General features: G+C 45.5%; 3 non-coding genes across 3 annotated transcripts; 1 reads left to right on the top strand and 2 right to left on the bottom strand.

Moving 5' to 3' along the window:
- Nucleotides 1-14,693: 14,693 nt before the first annotated feature.
- Nucleotides 14,694-14,775, bottom strand: TRNAL-UAG. The gene has a single exon. It is a non-coding gene; the product is annotated as a tRNA-Leu (tRNA).
- Nucleotides 14,776-17,932: 3,157 nt separating this feature from the next.
- On the top strand, nucleotides 17,933-18,005 carry TRNAF-GAA. The gene has a single exon. It is a non-coding gene; the product is annotated as a tRNA-Phe (tRNA).
- A 297-nt stretch (nucleotides 18,006-18,302) lies between these two features.
- TRNAL-CAG lies at nucleotides 18,303-18,385 on the bottom strand. Its single transcript has one exon. It is a non-coding gene; the product is annotated as a tRNA-Leu (tRNA).
- Nucleotides 18,386-19,594: the final 1,209 nt, after the last annotated feature.

The following is a 19,594-nucleotide window of genomic DNA, read 5'->3' as shown; positions in this document are numbered from 1 at the left end:
TGCCTGTGAAAGACCTGACAGCCAAGACTACAGCGGAGGCGTTCTGGAAGCATTTCCTGCTGCCCTACGGCTGCCCAGAAAGGATCCTCACCTACCAAGGGTCTGCATTTGAGTCACAGCTGTTTCATGAGATGTGCCTGCTGCATAACTGCCAGAAAGTCCGGACCACCGCCTATCATCCGCAAGGTAACGGACTCTGTGAAAAAATGAATAAAACTCTCATTGAAATGCTGAGAGCAGTACCCCCTGAGACGAGGGGTGATTGGCCTACTCTGTTGCCGCAGCTCATGTATACTTACAACAACACCATTCATTGTTTCACCGGTTACACCCCGTTCTATTTGATGTTTGGCCGACAAGGGAGGTTGCCTGCGGATCACTCCCTGGGTGTGCAAGTGCCGGATGTGATTAACCCACTGCCAAGGACTGATTGGGTAGTGGAGCACCAAAGACGTCTCCTCAATGCTAAGGAGATCGTTCAGGAACGCATGGAGAATGTTCGGGGAACGGCAACAAAAAGACTATGTCCATGCGGAACCCCTGGCTCTTGGAGACAAGGTATGGTTGAAAAACAACCACCGGACCAGCAAGTTGGACAGTAAATGGGAAAGGATTCCCTATATTATTTCTGCCATCCCCAATGCTGAAGCACATATTTACCAAGTCTCCAGAGAAGGTAAAGGTTCTCAAATTATTCATAGGAATCGTCTCAAGCCTTGTATAGAAGGAGAACCAGCGGCAGAGGATATGGAGACTGAGTCTTCTGAAACGGAATTGCCAGCTCCACCTATGGACCCTATGCAGGCTGTGGAGAACTTAATCCATGACAAAGAACCGCTCCACTGGTTTCTCACACCCTGGTTGAACTTAATGGTTCCGGCTCCCGTTCCTGTTAGCCCTCAGCCTCAGGACACCTTACCCTAGAGAGCTCCTGAAGTAGCTCCAGAGGCGGTGGGCTCCTCTGACCTTCCTGAGTCCAGGCAGGAAGAACCCCTGCCAGTAAGGAGGTCCACCCGTTCTACCAGGGGGCACCCACCTGTAAGGTTTGGAGACTACATTATGGGCCCAGGTAGCCCCTCACGGGAAACCCCTGTTTAACCCTTTGCAAGCCTGGGTACGGACTCATGATATCCTTTGAGCCTCCAAGGACTTATGTTTGTTTGCATTTTTATGGACTATTTGCATTTAAAGTTTTATAATGGACTATCCTGGTATTATTGATACGCTGCACCAGGTCAGTGCCCCTGTTCCCTTACATTATCCTGAAAGAGAACGACGCCCCTTTTCACCATTCCTTTCAGTGACACTGTTTGTCATTTTTTTTTTATATTGTTAATGTGGTGATTGCTGTGTATGCATGTTCTTCATTTGTCTTTCAGGCTGCCGCTTCCAGACGGGCGGACCCCTCATGTTGCGCTGAGGACGGGCAACGTCATAGCGTGGGGGTATGTAGTGTCCCACTAGGTAAAGGTGGGCACTACACAAGGGTTAATGTGTTCATTGCATTTACTGTCATGTGTAATGTGCATTTCCCTGTGTTAGCTGGGTATCAGGCCTAGTTGGGTGTAATTAAACATTCCAGACACTAGAGGGAGATAGGGAGCCCCTAGTATAAATGTCCAGGCCCAGACAGGGGAGAGGTAGTGTATTCCAGGGGACTAGAGGAGTCACCTAGTCAGCCTGAAGCTCCTGAGGCTAAGGATAGATCAGTTGAGATACCCCAGTAGTAGGAGAGCACCTCCTGGGAGAAACCTGCAGCCACCTTTCCTATCCATCAGTGAAGACAGCTAGGAAAAGAAGGTATTGTAACCTCAAGCAAGTGCCAATACTGGAGGAAGGAATTTATACACCAAGGATTTAAGCCAGCAATTAGGCATCCGGGCCTTGGGATCCAGCCAGCTAGAATAGCTGTGGGGATAGAGCAGCATTGTACTGCAAAGCATTAACTGTATACCCTCCAAGTATCTTGCAAGATTGAAACCTGCTGTGCTATCAAGTAAACCTGCTGTGCGTTTTGTACTGTAAAGGACTGCATTATACTCTACTGCAATTACTTGTATAAAGTTGGACTGTTTCACCAAGTAAAGCAACATTTGGTTTACCAACTGTGTACTCTATTAATCCTCCTTCAAACCGGTGTGCCACCGTTACAGGCACTGGCGTCACGATTCTTAAAGGGACCTTACCTAAGGCACTCAAAATACCTGCAACATCCAGGGCACCTCACATACCATCAGGCCTGGTCCCTATTTACCAAGTGTGCCCCAGAGTAACTAGTGTCTACCTCTCCTACACTGTTGCATGCCTGCCCAGGGATCTCCTCAGAAAAGTGATTAACCCTCGATTGCCCATCCCGTGACCTCACTGTCGCTAATACCCTGCAGGTCTGGCGTGCTGCAATTGCAGCAAACTGGAAAGCTACTGCTTCCCCAACAATCCCACAATGGCTCGCCAAGTACGACCAGGTTTATAGAATGGAGCAGTTAGCGCATTGGGAAACGAATACTTCCTCTCAGTTTGAGCGTACTTGGGGTGTTTGGAAACACTACAGAAATCTTAACTAGACATACGGCCTATCTGTGTACCCCTCGCTGTCACTTCTCTTGTAATCATTCAGTTTGTCTAAGCAAGACAGCACTTAACAGTTTAGGATTAAAGGAAAATAAATGCCTTTTATTAGTATTATGTGACACAAAGATAAACTTCTTTAACCCAGTAAGACAGAATTGTGAAATGTACGTTTTTCTCATGTCTTCACGCTTTGTTGTGTATTTTGTACATTTCTTTGATGTTAATTCTGGTTTCTGTCATGACATATGCAAAGTCAATAAAATATTTAAGAAAATAAAATGAGAATGCTTAGACTGGGAGAAAATGTCTGTATGTAGGTAAGTAACTGGCTCACTGATAGAAAACAGAGGGTGGTTATTAATGGTACACACTCAGATTGGGTCACTGCCACTAGTGGGGTACCTCAGGGGTCAGTATTGGGCCCTATTCTCTTCAATATATTTAATAATGATCTTGTAGAAGGCTTGCACAGTAAAATATACATTTTTGCAGATGACGCTAAACTGTGTAAAGTAACCGACACGGAAGAGGACAGTATACTGCTACAGATGGATCTGGATAGATTGGAGGCTTGGGCAGATAGGTGGCAGATGAGGATTAACACTGACAAATATAAGGTTATACACATAGGAAGGAATAATGCAAGTCACCCGTACATACTAAATGGTAAAACACTGGGTAACACTGACATGGAAAAGGAGTTTTGGTGAACAGCAAACTAAGCTGTAGAAACCAGTGTCAGGTAGCTGCTGCCAAGGCCAGTAAGATAATGTGTTGCATCAAAAGGGGCATAGATGCCCGTAATGAGAACATACAGTTGCAAGAAATAGTATGTGAACCCTTTGGAATGATATGGATTTCTCCACAAATTAGTCATAAAATGTGATCTGATCTTCATGTAAGTCACAACAATAGACAATCACAGTCTGCTTAAACTAATAACACACAAAGAATTAAATGTTACCATGTTTTTTTTTTAACACACCATGTAAACATTTACAGTGCAGGTAGAAAAAGTATGTGAACCCCTAGACTAATGGCATCTCCAAGAGCTAATTGGAGTTAGGTGTCAGCCAACTAGAGTTCAATCAATGAGATGAGATGAGATTGGAGGTGTTGGTTACAGTTGCCCTGCCCTATAAAAACACACACCAGTTCTGGGTTTGCTTTTCACAAGAAGCATTGCCTGATGTGAATGATGCTTTGCACAAAAGAGCTCTCAGAAAACCTATGATTAAGAATTGTTGACTTGGATAAAACTGGAAAGGGTTATAAAAGTATCTCCAAAAGCCTTGCTGTTCATCAGTCCACGGTAAGACAAATTGTCTATAAATGGAGAAAGTTCAGCACTCCTGCTACTCTCCCTAGGAGTGGCCGTCCTGTAAAGATGACTGCAATAGCACAGCGCAGACTGCTCAATGAGGTGAAGAAGAATCCTAGAGGGTCAGCTAAAGACTTACAAAAGTCTCTGGCGTATGCTAACATCCCTGTTAGCGAATCTACGATACGTAAAACACTAAACAAGAATGGATTTAATGGGAGGATACCACAGAGGAAGCCACTGCTGTCCAAAAAAAACATTGCGGCACGTTTACAGTTTGCACAAGAGCACCTGGATGTTCCACAGCAGTACTGGCAAAATATTCTGTGGACAGATGAAACCAAAGTTGAGTTGTTTAGAAGAAACACACAACACTATGTGTGGAGAAAAAGAGGCACAGCACACCAACATCAAAACCTCATCCCAACTGTGAAGTATGGTGGTGGGGGCATCATGGTTTGGGGCTGCTTTGCTGCGTCAGGGCCTGGACGGATTGCTATCATCGAAGGAAAAATGAATTCCCAAGTTTATCAAGACATTTTGCAGGAGAACTTAAGGCCATCTGTCCACCAGCTGAAGCTCAACAGAAGATGGGTGTTGCAACAGGACAATGACCCAAAGCCTAGAAGTAAATCAACAACAGAATGGCTTAAACAGAAGAAAATACACCTTCTGGAGTGGCCCAGTCAGAGTCCTGACCTCAACCCGATTGAGATGCTGTGGGATGACCTCAAGAAAGACATCCCAAGAATATTGCTGAACTGAAACAGTTCTGTAAAGAGGAATGGTCAAGAATTACTCCTGACTGTTGCTCACGTCTGATCTGCAACTACAGGAAACGTTTGGATGAAGTTATTGCTGCCAAAGGAGGTTCAACCAGTTATTAAATCCAAGGGTTCACATACTTTTTCCACCTGCACTGTGAATGTTTACATGGTGTGTTCAATAAAAACATGGTAACATTTAATTCTTCGTGTGTTATTAGTTTAAGCAGACTGTGATTGTCTATTGTTGTGACTTAGATGAACAAATTACATTTTATGACCAATTTGTGCAGAAATACATATAATTCCAAAGAGTTCACATACTTTTTCTTGCAACTGTAGTCAATTGCCCCCCCCCCCAGATTATTCATTGCCCCGCCGTGTGCCCCCCCCCCCCCCGCTGATTCCCCTCCTTTCCCTTTAAAATGTAACGCTAGTCAGTGGCCCCATGGCCCATCCGCCGCCAATCCGAATCACACGCTGCCCAGCAGATTTGCGCGCCCGGCCGCCACGCCGTCAGTCAATTCTGGTTTGCAGGAGGTGCGGCGGCCAGGACTAGGAGGAGCAGAGCAGCAGAGCTCGGAGTCGGAGCACAGCGCGGCAGCTGCACTGAGGTAACTTAAGGCTGCTCCTGGCTGCTCATTGCTGGCTGCTGCTCTGTCTGGGAAAGTGGGAAAGCAGGAACAGGCAGTTTAGTTTCCTGCTTATGCTTAGTGCTTCCTAAGGGGAATGGATAAGGGAAGGGGAAAATAAAAACTGATCAGTGACTGCACTGGCTCATACAGAGTGGGTACTGTGCAGAGCTGCCCCCCTAACACTGTCACTGACCCCCACTCATGCCACTACTAGATCTCCTTCAATGATCCCCCAAAGTGCTCTTGGATTGAAAGGAGGGGCCTGATTGCAGCTTGCAGGATGCCTGGTGGAGTGCTGAGTAGAGTGAGCTATCATTGTGAAGGGGAGAGGGTGGGGGTGCTATTAATTGCATTGTGTCTGGTAGGACTGGGGGGGATACAGTTAGAAGATTGCTTTGCACACCTGTCACAACAGGTGCTTGCCTAGTAAACACAGGGCCATCCATCACTTATTAACCCCTCCCTTGCCAGCCCACCCAGCCCCATTGCTGTATGTTATGCTTTGAACTTTTTTTTAGTCCATGAAGGGGTTAATTAAGTGTTGGGTGGGGGGTGTTATTGGGTGCCATTTAACAAGTTTTACCAGTTGGGTTTGAGCGTGGTTGTGGTTGAGTGACATCCACAGATGCTCATAACCGTGTCATCCACAGACCCCCCATAACAGTGTGTCATCCACAGATCCCCCATAACAGTGTGCCATCCACAGATCCCCCATAACAGTGTGTCATCCATAGATCCCCCCCCCCCCCCCCCATAACCGTGTCCCTGGGCACTGAGGAGAGACAGGAAGGAGGGGAAAGAATCCGCAGAAGCAAGCAGAGGACGGCACAGCAGACGACTGAATAGCTTCTTTTGTAAGTACTGTAAATTGTTTTATTATATATTATATATCCCTGCATACCACAATACTCTCATATTTTGTAATCCTATTTATAAATACTTATTTAGTTTTTTCCAGTAGTATGATTAAGTGGTAAAAATTATTAGTGCCCCCCCATTTTTGACTGTGGTATCTTATGTGCCCCTCCTCCCCTATATATTGTTTCTAGAGTCGCCACTGACTGTAGTGCTACCACTTTACAAATCACTAGTCAGACCACACATGGAGTACGGTGTACAGTTCTGGGCTCCTGTGAACAAGGCCGACATAGCAGAGCTGGAGAGGGTCCAGGAGAGGGCAACTAAAGTAATAACTGGAATGGGGCAACTACAGTACTCAGAAAGATTATCAACATAAGGGTTATTCACTTTAGAAAAAAAAAAAAAAAAGACTGAGGGAAGATCTAATTACTATGTATAAATATATCAGGGGTCAGTACAGAGATCTATCCCATCATCTATTTATCCCCAGGACTGTGACTGTGACGAGGGGACATCCTCTGCGTCTGGAGGAAAGAAGGTTTGTACACAAACATAGAAGAGGATTCTTTACGGTAAGAGCAGTGAGACTATGGAACTCTCTGCCTGAGGAGGTGGTGATGGTGAGTACAATAAAGGAATTCAAGAGGGGCCTGGATGTATTTCTGGAGTGTAATAATATTACAGGCTACAGCTACTAGAGAGGGGTCGTTGATCCAGGGAGTTATTCTGATTGCCTGATTGGAGTCGGGAAGGAATTTTTTATTCCCCTAAAGTGGGGAAAATTGGCTTCTACCTCACAGGGGTTTTTTTTTTTTTTGCCTTCCTCTGGATCAACTTGCAGGATAACAGGCCGAACTGGATGGACAAATGTCTTTTTTAGGCCTTATAAACTGTTACTATTTTACTGTTACTATTTTGACACAAATTCTTTGTGCCTATCAGGGCCGGCTCCAGGTTAATGTGGGCCCTTGGGCTATAAAATCTCAGTGGGGCCCCCCACACAGTATATTGACCCCACAGTGGCCCTCCATTCAGAATAATGACCCCCAGTGGCCTCCACACTGGGGGCTGTACTGTATGGAGGGGGCACTGGGGGTCCCTATACTGTATGGGGGGTTCACTGGGGGTCATTATACTGTGTAAGGGGCCCTCACTAGCTAGAACTGACTGACAAGCGGGTGATGTTTCGGCAAAAATCCTTTTAACACAGTGTCATCTACTGTTCTGCAACACATTGTTTGCCTACATGGAGAGATGTGAAATATCGTGAAGAGGTATGTGTCACAATTACCATGGCTTTCCATGCCCCAACCCTGTAGTTCAAAGACTCCGCTTTAGCATGCTCATGCTTCTTATATCATGTCCAAAACAGGTAAGACTCGAAACTGTGCCATTTGGCACAGAGTAAGGGTGGAGACGCAATGCAGTAGGTAGTAATTAGTAGACTAATTTGAATTTGAGAACTGCCTGGGAAGAGTGGCAGAACCACCACTTTATTGGATGTATTTCTATTTATGCAATTCTACAATATGTTCGTCAAAGTGGCTTCAATAGCGGAGTTTCATATTCCAGCATTTAAAAAAATGCCATACGGAGACAAACTAACCGTCATACAGTGCAGCATCATATCATTACCTAATGCCAAAACAATGGCTTCAGCAGTGCTTATAACACCTCTATGCAGTGCCATCATAATATAACTACTTAGTGCCCAAACAATAGTGCCATGTGGGGCGAAAATAAAACCACTATCCATTTCCCAAGAACAAGTGGTGAACAACTGTAATAATAATAATCTTTATTTATATAGCGCCAACATATTCCGCAGCACCTTACAATTCAGGGCTTCATGTACAAACAGTCATAAATAACATAGCAACAGACAAGTCGATCACTACAACAAGAGGAATGAGGACCCTGCTCGCAAGAGCTTACAATCTATGAGGGGATAGGGGTGACACAAAAGGTAAAAGTGCTTGTTATGTACGATAGTCCAGCCATCGGGAGAATAGGGGGAGCCGTTATAAAGCCACATGAGCCGGTCAGCAGCCAATATACGAAGTGCTTCTGGGTGCAGTGGAGGCTCAGCTTCAGGGAATGATGAATGGGCTATGGGGAGGTTAGATCAAGGGAGGTGATAGGCCACCCTGAAAAGATGTGTTTTTAGCAAACACTAAAAACTGTGCATGTTGTGATTAAGCCTGATTTCTTGGGGTAGGGCATTCCAGAGAACCGATGCAGCTCGGGAGAACTCTTTGAGCAGGGAGAGAGAGGTTCGGATTTTTGTGGAAGTCAGTCGTAAGTCATTGGCTGAATGGAGAGCACGGGTAGGGTGGTAGACCGAGATGAGGGAAGAGATGTAGGGTGGTGCAGCTCTGTGGAGGGCTTGGTGAGGACGAGCAGTTTGAATTGGATTCTATAGTGTATGGGTAGCCAGTGCAGTGACACAGGGCGGAGGCATCAGAGTAGCGGTTGGACAGATAGCTGACCCTGGCTGCTGCATTAAGACCAGAGGGAGAGGGGAGAGTCTGGTGAGGGGGAGGCCAATTAATAGTGAGTTGCAGTAATCAAGGCGGGAGTGGATCACAGCAACAATGAGAGTTTTTGTTGTTTCCATAGTGAGAAAGGGGCAGATACTAGAGATGTTTTTGAGGTGCAGGCGGCATGAGCGGGAGAGAGATTGAATATAGGGGTGAAAGAAAGATCAGTGTTGAAAGTCACCCCGAGACAGCGGGCGTGCTGCCTAGGAGTGATGACGGTGTTGCATACCGAGAGGCAGATATCAGGTTTAGGTAGGTTAATAGATGGAGAGAACACAAGAAGTTCAGTTTTTGAAAGATTTAGTTTCAGATAGAGAGAGGACATAATGTTAGAGACGGCAGAGAGACAGTCACTGGTGTTCTGTAGTACAGCAGGGGTGATGTCAGGGGATGAAGTGTATAGTTGTGTGTCATCAGCATAGAGATGGTACGGGAAACCAAATCTGCTGATGGTCTGTCCAATTGGTGCTGTGTACAGGGAGAAGAGGAGAGGGCCTAGGACTGAACCCTGAGGAACTCCAATAGCGAGGGGGAGAGGTAAGGAAGTGAAGCCAGCAAATAATACACTGAAAGAGCGACCAGAGAGATAGGAAGAACACCAGGAGAGGGCGGTGTCCTTTAGGCCGATGGATTGGAGCATGGCGAGCAGGAGATGGTGGTCTACAGTGTCAAAAGCTGCAGAGAGGTCAAGGAGAATGAGCAGAGAGTAGTTACCGTTGCATTTTCAGCACTCTGCAAACATATAATATATGAACTAATGCTGTATTCACTATATAAAATGAATATGAGGTACTTACTGTAGCAAATAGATTTTGAGACAAATTATTTGTGCCCATCAGGGCCGGCTCCAGGTTCATGTGGGCCCTTGGGCAATAAATCTCAGTGGGCCCCCACACAGTATAATGAGCCCACAGTGACCCTCCATTCAGAATAATGACCCCCAGTCACCCCCCATTCAGAATAATGGCTCCCACACTGGGGGGTCATTATACTGTATGGGGGTCACTATACTGTGTAAGGGGCCCTCACTAGCTAGAACTGACTGGGGCTCACAGCAAATTTTTGTACGAACCCCCCCCCCCCCCCCCCCCTTCCCCAGTGGGTTCACATCACATTTTTTTATCCATTTGATGAATTCAAAAAAGGTACTGTATACAAATGTGCAGCACACCACATTTTTGTATACTGCAGAGTCCAGTAAAAAAATACATACTGTATGTTAACATATGTTTTTTTTACTATCGAACTGTATGGTGAACAGCCGCCACTGTATAGCATCAGTCTGACGCATCTGTTAATGTATATGTTTTTGGTATACATTAAATGGATGGCAAAAATGTGATGTCAACCCAGCCTTAGTGCTAGAATAAAAAATAGTACACAGTGGAGCAGAGAGGGGAGGCCACCATGTACTGACAGAGCACAGCCTGGTCCTGGTGGTCAGCAATCTGTAACTTTTCCCCACTCATGCCAGGTCTAAAAAAGGTGGCGTGGGCAGGGAAAGGGATACAGTTATTGCCATACAGTTATTGGATAACACCTCCATACAGTGAACAGATAAAACCGCCATACAGAAATTGGATAACACCGCCATACAGTGACTTGATAGCACCACCATACAGTGACCGGATAAAAGGGTATAAGAGGGCACAGTACAGGGAATGACTAGGGGCACTGCACAGGGTGTGGTAAGAGGGCACAATGAAGGGTATAAGTGGGCACAGTACGGGGTGGGGGGCACAGTCACATGACCCTGTGACGTTAGAAGGTCCTTATGGTGCATGCGGTTTAGACATCACCATAATGAGAGGCACAGGAGGGGTGGACACTGCAGGTAGGTGGAAGGGGCTCTGAGGGGGGTTCATAGAAAAAGTAGTGGCAGGAGGTCTGTGCAGTGCAGCAATAGGAGATAGGAGGGTGGAACAGGAGCTCTGGATACATGAGGGTGGAAAGGAGACAGAAGGGACTCCATGAGGAGCGTTTTAGTTTTCCGGTATTAAGATCCATCATAGGGGCTCGATACCGGAAAAAAAAACACTTCCGTTTCAACCCTATTCATTGTCAATGGGGACAAAACTGAACTGAACAGAATGGAATGCTCTGTTCCGTTTAGTTGCGTTCCTATACAGGAGAGCAAACTGCAACATGTTGTAGTTTGCTTTCGGTCCTGGGATGCGGAGCAACACGGATCCGTCATGACCCCAATGCAAGTCAAAGGGGACACATCCGTTTTCTCTGACACAATCAAGTAGCAGGATAACAGGTCGAACTGTATGGACAAATGTCTTTTTTCGGCCTTATGTACTATGTTACTAATCTGCCACAATAGATCCGTCTTGGATATGTTAAAGGTAATACAAACGGATCCGTTCATAACGGATGCAGATGGCTGTATTATCAGTAACGGAAGAGTTTTTCCTGAACCCTGCCAGATCCAGTAAAAACACTAGGGTGAAAGTAGCCTTAATTGAGGCAGTAAAACAACTAAATAGCATGAAGCTGCTGGTCTACTACAGCATCCAGCAGCAGGTTGAAGAGTTCCCTGACCTCCCCCCACCCCTCCTGTCCCATAAGGAAGAGACAGTCACAGTGAAGACTCACTCACAGACTGTCTGCATCTCTGTCTGTAAACGTCAAAGGAAGAAAAAACTGGGTGATAGTGGAGCGCCAAAGTACTGTAGAGAAGGGAAACGGTGAACACCTGCAGATAGAAAGGTTGGTGTATGGAATGTTCCACCCGGAAATAACAGGCCAATTATAGTGCACTTAGGCCCAACGGCCCTTGCTATAGGTGATGATGTGTATAATGAAAAAGGAAGACCGTGATTCTGTATAGCAAATGATTGGTTACTTCGCTGTGACCATAGTAGAGATAAAACACAATGCAGGAAAATAGATAATAAAGACTAAAATTGTATTTAAAAAAAACAACCATTTTGGCAAATTTGAGAAAATGCATATTGCACAATAAAGATGGTTTACTTACTTCGCCAGGGAGGATGGCGCAAGATAAACTCAAGACACTTGTCACCAATCCTCCCCCGCCGAGATCGTCTGTAGAATATGGGTTCTCAGGTAGTCCCTCCAACAGACAAAGAACTTTATTAAAGTATGAGCTGGACAGGTCATCCGTCGGAGGGACTACCTGAGGACCACTATTCTACAGGCGATCTCGGCAACAAAATGGTTGTTTTTTTATACAATTTTAGTCTTTATTATCTATTTTCCTGCATTGTGTTTTATCTCTACTATGGTCACAGGGAAGTAACCAATCATTTGCTATACAGAATCGCGGTCTTCCTTTTTCATTATACACATCATCACCTATAGCAAGGGCAGTTGGGCCTAAGTGCACTATAATTGGCCTGTTATTTCCGGGTGGAACATTCCATACACCAACCTTTCTATCTGCAGTTGCTCACCTTTTCCCTTACTTCTCTACAGTACTTTGGCGCTCCACTATCACCCAGTTTTTTCTTCCTTTGACGTTTACAGCAGCCTGCGAGTCAGGCCGGCAGGGACATCCGGTCCCATTTGGTGTGAGCTGTCTCCTCTATTACGGATTATAGTCTTTCCTTTCTTTCTAGTCGTAAACTGCCCGTGGCGCCCCACCCTTCTACCCCCCTATCCTATATCTTTCCTCTTCCCCACCCCACTCCCTCCCATTATCCCATCCTTCCGTACTCGGTCCTTAACCCCTTGCTCATGCTCCTCTTTTTTGTTTGAATCTCTCTGTCTGTAATACAGGCTTAGGCCTCATGCACACGACCGTTGTGTGCACCCGTGGCCGTTGTTCCGTTTTCCGTGATTTTCTGCGGACCCATTGACCCAAGAGATCAGTGGCTGCCAGGCAGCAGGGGGCAGACCCCCCTCCCTCCCCAGTTTTAATTTCATTGGTGGCCAGTGTGCCCCCCTCCCTCTATTGTATTAATATCATTGGTAGCCAGTGCGGCCCCCCCAGCCCCCCCCCTCCCTCTATTGTATTATCATTGGTGGCCAGTGTGCGCCCCCCCCGGCCCCCTCCCCTGTATTAATATCATTGGTGGCCAGTGATCATTAAGCAATGCGCCGCACAGACCTGTCACTTACCAGTAGGAGGAGCTCCCTGCCAGTCACAGACAGCGCAGCAGGTAAGTATGATGCTTCTAATATTGCTAAGTAACCATGGCAACCAGGACTGCAGTAGCGTCCTGGTTGCCATGGTTAGCGATCGGAGCCCCAGCGATTAAACTGGGACTCCGATCGGAACTCTCCGCTGCAGCCTGCCACCAATGATCGGGGGGGGGAGGCCGCACACTGGCCACCAATGATATTAATACAATAGAGGGGGGGGAGCGCACACTGGCCACCAATGATAATACAATACAGGGAGGGGGGGACGGGGGGCTCCGCACACTGGCCACCAATGATAATACAATAGAGGGAGGGAGGGGGGGCCGGGGGCGCACACTGGCCACCAATGATAATACAATAGAGGGAGGGGGGGCCGGGGGGGGCCGCACACTGGCCACCAATTATAATACAATAGAGGGAGGGAGGGGGGGGCCGTACACTGGCCACCAAAGATAATACAATAGAGGGGGGGGGCCTGTCGGATATGAGTTTTCACGATGTAACTCAAATCCGATGGTATATTCTAACATAGAGGCGTTCCCATGGTGATGGGGACGCTTCAAGTTAAAATATACCATCGGATTGGAGAAAACTCCGATCTGATGGAATATTAATAGGAACTCCTGACTTTACATTGAAAGTCAATGGGGGACGGATCCGTTTGCAATTGCACCATATTGTGTCAACGTCAAACGGATCCGTCCCCATTGACTTGCATTGTAAGTCAGGACGGATCCGTTTGGCTCCGCACGGCCAAAACGCCTTTTTCCTTCATGTCCGTGGATCCTCCAAAAATCAAGGAAGACCCACAGAAGGAAAAAAGGACACGGATCACGGAACTACGGAACCCGTTTTTGCGGACCGCAAAAAAAAACGGCCGTGTGCATGAGGCCTTAAAGGGAGTCTGTCACCAACTTTTCCCATTATACACGGCTTAAATTGCCTTCTTGCACACACACGATCATAATGGCACCTTTGTTGTTTTAGGCTAGGTCTACACGACGACATTTGCCGCGCGACATTTTGTTGCACCAATGTCGCGCAATAATTTTTATAATGGCAGTCTATGGTGTCGCACTGCGACATGCGACATGCTGCAACTGCGACGCGACAGTCGCAGAAAATCCATTCGAGGTGGATTTTTCTGCGACTGTCGCGTCGCTGTTGCAGCATGTCGCAGGTTGCAGTGCGACACCATAGACTGCCATTATAAAAATTGACGCGCGACATTGGTGCAACAAAATGTCGCGAGACAAATGTCGTCGTGTAGACCTAGCCTTAGTCTGATTTTATAAAGTTGCAAAAACAAGGTTTTAATGATATGCAAATAAGGGCTCGTAAGTACCCAGGGACGGCGTCTGGCCAGCCCTGTAATCATCTTAGGCTACTTTCACACTGGCGTTTTGGCTTTCCGTTTGTGAGATCCGTTCAGGGCTCTCACAATCGGTCCAAAACGGATCAGTTTTGCCCTAATGCATTCTGAATGGAAAAGGATCCGCTCAGAATGCATCAGTTTCCTTCCGATCAGTCTCCATTGCGCTCCGGAGGCGGACACCATACGCCTGCCGGAATCCAACAACGCAAGTGTGAAAGTACCCTTAGCATACCCAGCTTTCTGACAAATCAGCCTGTTTATCCAGGGCTGAAGCATGACCATTAGGCAGCTCTGCCCTTCAGAAATGTTCAGCTACACCTGAAATAACTGTGCAACTGCTGACAAAAGAGGATCACCATGAATATATAAAAATATATCACCCCTCCCCCAGCTTAAAACGAAACAGGCAAGACAAGACCACTTTTTCCTAGAGGTTTTAGAAACCTGATCTATGCTACTAAAAATAAGTCAACAGCGACATCTAGTGGTAGAATGAGAAAAAAAAAAGGTACCTGGCAGCGGTGGGATTCGAACCCACGCCTCCAGAGAGACTGGAGCCTAAATCCAGCGCCTTAGACCGCTCGGCCACGCTACCATGTGTAAGGCAGCTCAATTGTGCCTCATTTGTGCCAATGGGAAGTGGTATTCTTTCAAATTAGTGATGTGTTTACCTTTAAATCTTTCAATTCAAGCACCTCACACCCTGGTTGACAGTCTGTACTGCAGCAGGTGACCATCACACTTGGGGTCTATTTACACGTCCGTAAGTCTTTTGCGGATCCACGGACACTGGCAATGTGCGTTCCGCATTTTGCGGTCTGCACATCGCCTGCACTAATAGAATATGCCTATTCTTGTCCGCAATTGCGGACAAGAATAAGACATGTTCTATTTTATTCGGAAACGGAAATGCGAACCCGGAAGTGCGGGTCCGCATTTCCGGATTCGGGCCGCACATCGTGCAGCCCCATGGAAATGAATGGGTCTGCAATTCCGTTCCGCAAAATGCGGAACAGAATTGCAGACGTGTGAATGGGGCCTCATTTGAGGCTACTTCGAGGATTTATTTTTAACCTTTTAAGGACTAGGTCATTTCTTGTTTTTTTTAGCATTTTCATTTTTTAAAGGGGTTGTCTCTTCATGGACAATGGGGGCATATAGCTAGGATATGCCCCCATTGTCTGATAGGTGTGGGTCCCACTGCTGGGACCCGCACCTACATTGAGAACGGAGCCCCGCAAGGTGGTGGCTAGAGGTCTCCGGTCCGACCAACACCAAGCCGGCTCCCCATAGAAGTGAATGGGATCGTACTGTGCATGCGCTGCCCCTGCTCCCATTTATTTCTATGGGGCCGACGGAAATAGCCAAGCCAGATAGAAAATGAATGGAGGACGGCTGCGCATGCGCAGTACGCCCTCCTTCACTTGCGGGGCTCTGTTCTCGATAAGACAATGGGGTTCATATCCTAGCGATATGCCCCCATTGTCCATGATGAGACAACCCCTTTAACTCTCTGTTTCCAAGAGCCATAACTTTTTTATCTTCCATTCACAAGATCATACGAGGGCTCGTATTTAGCGGGACAAGTTTTAATTTCTAATGGCACCATTTAATATTTCATACAATGTAGCTGGAAGCTGGAAATTTTTTCCAAATGGGGTGAAATGGGAACAAAAATAAATTGCAGTAGCGAATTGACTTAAACGGAAATAGTGTAAAAAATAAAACAAAATTAATACTTACTTGATCCATTTGCTCGCAACGAGCCGGACACCATCTTGCTTAAAGATCTTGGCCAAAATCCCTTGCATGGTGACGTATGACGTCACCAAGCCGACCGGCTTGATGACATCATCTGCGGCTGTGCGAGATTTCGTGCCAGACCTTCAAGCAAGATGGATCAGATAAGTATGATTTTATTTTTATTTTTAAATTGTACACTCTGTAATTAGTATCAGATGCTATGATCATGTATGAACGCGCACCTGATGGGTACAATCGCCGCTCCCCGTCATTGTACCCACTACTTATAAAGAAATGCGCTTTGTGATTAAATATTTCATTTTTTATTTTTTTTTGGGCGAAGTAGCCAAATCGAACTTTTAAATACTTCACTTATCACTACCTACAATGTTTATTTTTTTATGTTTATTTTTATTTTATTGTGGGGAAAGGGGGCGATTAAATTTTTTTATTTTTTTAAACTTTTTTTATTTTTTTATTAGATTGCAATTAGTATTCTGTAATGGATTTTATTTTTTTTATTTTTTATCGATTACAGAATTCAGTATATTCTAATGTGGTGCTGCCACCTGCAGGCCAGCAACTGAATCTCAAAAGGTTGGCTCACAGCACAGCCTCTTGGCCAAGATCGGTTCACTGGCAAACACATATATGCACTACTAACAGGGTGAAGTCCGTTAGGGCTCATTCACACAGGTCAGGTTGTAGATTTTCAGTCTGGATTTGCGCATAGAAATTCCGTAGCGGAATATAGTGCTAGCAAAGTGAATGAGATTATTACAAATCCCATCCACACACTTCATAAAGTCTCGTTGACAAAATAAATGACCTGTAGTGCTAATATGTAAGTGGCAAATGTATTTTTATTTTTTTTTACTAAGTGAGTTTAATGGGAATCAATATCTGCAAAAAACTTGAATTGTTGCGGCTATTGCTGTGGGTTACCTGAGGATCTACAGCAAAATCCACAAGTCCTAAATTTGGGGGAGATTTACCTTTAGAGATTTCCCTGCATATTGTTGTAAAATTGCTGTGGAAATTTTCTTAAGGTTCCTTTACGCAACATTTAAATGGCTGTATCCGATTTGTCGCCCGCAAAGCGTAGATCCGCATAATAGGACATGTTCTATCATTTGCAGCACGGCTGCACGGATGTGGACAGTGCGGGGATGACATCTGTTTGCTGTACGCATTTTTTGCGGCCCCAGATATTATGAATGGATTTGCGTGCAATCGGGAAATAAAATACGGCTTGGACGAGACCGAAAATATGGTTGTGTGAATGAGGTTTTTGTTTGCTGAATTTTATTTATTTATTTACTTCTTTTATTTATTTATAAACTTTATTTAAAGTGACATTACAGGAGGAGTTTAAAAACACAAATAACAGAGCGCTAGTTCTATCCTATGATGGTCGCTAGAGATGAGCGAATTTCATATTTTGAAATTCGTTCACACTTCGTGGGGTGGTAAAAGGTGAATTGCATAATGGATTCCGTAACGCAATTCTATGACGGAATGCCTTTAGAGGCATTCCGTTATTCACTCTGTCATAATAGAAGTCTATGGGCTGAAAAACGGATCCGTCCCGTTTTCGTTATGCAGGGGAGTCCTCTCCTGCATAACAGAAACGGGACGGATCCGTTATGCAGCCCATAGACTTCTATAGAATTGCATTATGGTCCGTGGTAACGGAATCCATAACGCAATTCACCTTTTACAACCAAACGACGCGTAAAGCGTAAATTCGCTCATTCGGTTGGGTGTCGATCATTTCAGCTGGACGAATAACATCCAGCTCTTTTTTTCCCATCAAATATGATGGATTTTATAACAGAGGCGCCGCACCGATTCTTCCACGGAAATGTGAGATGAACCGAAAGTGAATTAGGTTTATTGAATAATCAAAACAAATCAATAAAAAAAACAAAAAAAACAACAACCCTAGTTGCAATGAGAAATAAAAGCCTGTATCTGTGTAAAGAAAGTCTGAGGCTTTTGGAAGCACAGCCGAAATAGCTCAGTTGGGAGAGCGTTAGACTGAAGATCTAAAGGTCCCTGGTTCGATCCCGGGTTTCGGCAGTTATTTTTGACGCATGTTTTTCCATCGTTCACACATCTCTGAGTCACCAGCAGTTGTAGATCAGACTATTTACATCGGGTTTCCTAGTAACTAAACTTGTAAACCACATATTAGACTTCCATTTTTATTCAATCAATAAGCATAGTTCATATATACATGAGGGAAACTGCTCAGTTCTCATGAAAATAAGGAATTTATCACACAGGCTGCTCATCTAGTGTCTGTTCACACATTCTGCTTCTTTGGGATTTTTGGAAAGTCAATCGAAGAAAAAATACAAAATAAAAAAACTTTGCTGTCAGAAGTGGGATTCGAACCCACGCCTCCAGAGGAGACTGCGACCTGAACGCAGCGCCTTAGACCGCTCGGCCATCCTGACTGCTGTGTATGCAATGGGAGAGTTGGAAAATAATTTAATAATGTAACAGTCAGTGTGATCTGCAGGGCGCCCCCTATAGGGCTGTGTTACTATTGTATGGCACAATATGACTGCATGTAGAGCAGGCAGCGCTGGGAGGATGTGGTCACCACTACAGGGGGCATAATCGTATTGGAAATAATTAGTAGGATTCCGCAGCATCATCTGCTAAATAAGGTGGGAATTTATTGCATAATTATAACAGGATGCACACATAATAGGGGAAAAACTCCAGGTCAGAAAAGCGCTGTGAAAGTGACGTCAGCGGCTGGCGCTCTTTAGGCTACTTTCACACTGGAGTTTCTGGGTCCGCCTGTGAGATCCGTTCAGGGCTCTCACAAGCGGCCCAAAATGGATCAGTTTAGCCCCAATGCATTCTGAAAGGATAAGGATCCGTTCAAAATGCATCAGTTTGGCTGCGTTCCGCCTCCAGTCCGCTCTGGAGGCGGACACCAAAACGCTGCTGGCGGTGCGGAGCCAAACAGATCCGTCTTGACTTACAATGCAAGTCAATGGGGACGGATCCGTTTACATTGACACGATATTGGTGCAATTGTAAACGGATCCGTCCCCCATTGACTTTTAATGTAACTCAGGACGGATCCGTTTGACTTACACTTAGATTATTTTATTTTTTTACTTCGTTATGCAGACGGATCCGTACTGAATGGACACCAGCGTTTGCATTTATAGGTGCGGATCCGTCTGTGCAGATACCAGACGGATCCGCACCTAACGCAGGTGTGAAAGTAGCCTAAGGGGTTCACGTTCCAGATGAATTGCTTCCAAGGATGCAGCTGAAAACTGCGCAGAAACAAAGATGGTCACCCTTTTATCTCAGGAGAAGAACTTGGCATTAAAATTCTATTTTGCTGACATCATACTGGTTGCGCACAGCAACCAATCAGATTCTACCTTTCATTTTCCAAAGGAGCTCTGAAAAGTGAAAGGTGGAATCTGATTGGTTGCTACGGGCAACTAAGCCAGTTTTCATAGATCTCCCCCATTACTTCTGTGTAGCAGCTTGGAACAATGATATATTGTAGTGGAGGCGATTGCTGTAGGTAATTCTCATCTGTCAGGCCCGTTTTATTCGTTCATGACAAATGCCTTAAACAATGGTCTGTGTAAAAGGGCCTTTAGGCTCCATTCACACGTCCGCAATGTGTT

The sequence above is a fragment of the Bufo gargarizans genome, chromosome 2, assembly GCF_014858855.1.
Source record: "Bufo gargarizans isolate SCDJY-AF-19 chromosome 2, ASM1485885v1, whole genome shotgun sequence".
NCBI classification, from domain to species: domain Eukaryota; kingdom Metazoa; phylum Chordata; class Amphibia; order Anura; family Bufonidae; genus Bufo; species Bufo gargarizans.
The sequence above is the reverse complement of the archived record's forward strand: the minus strand, read 5'-3'. Positions and strand labels throughout refer to the sequence as shown.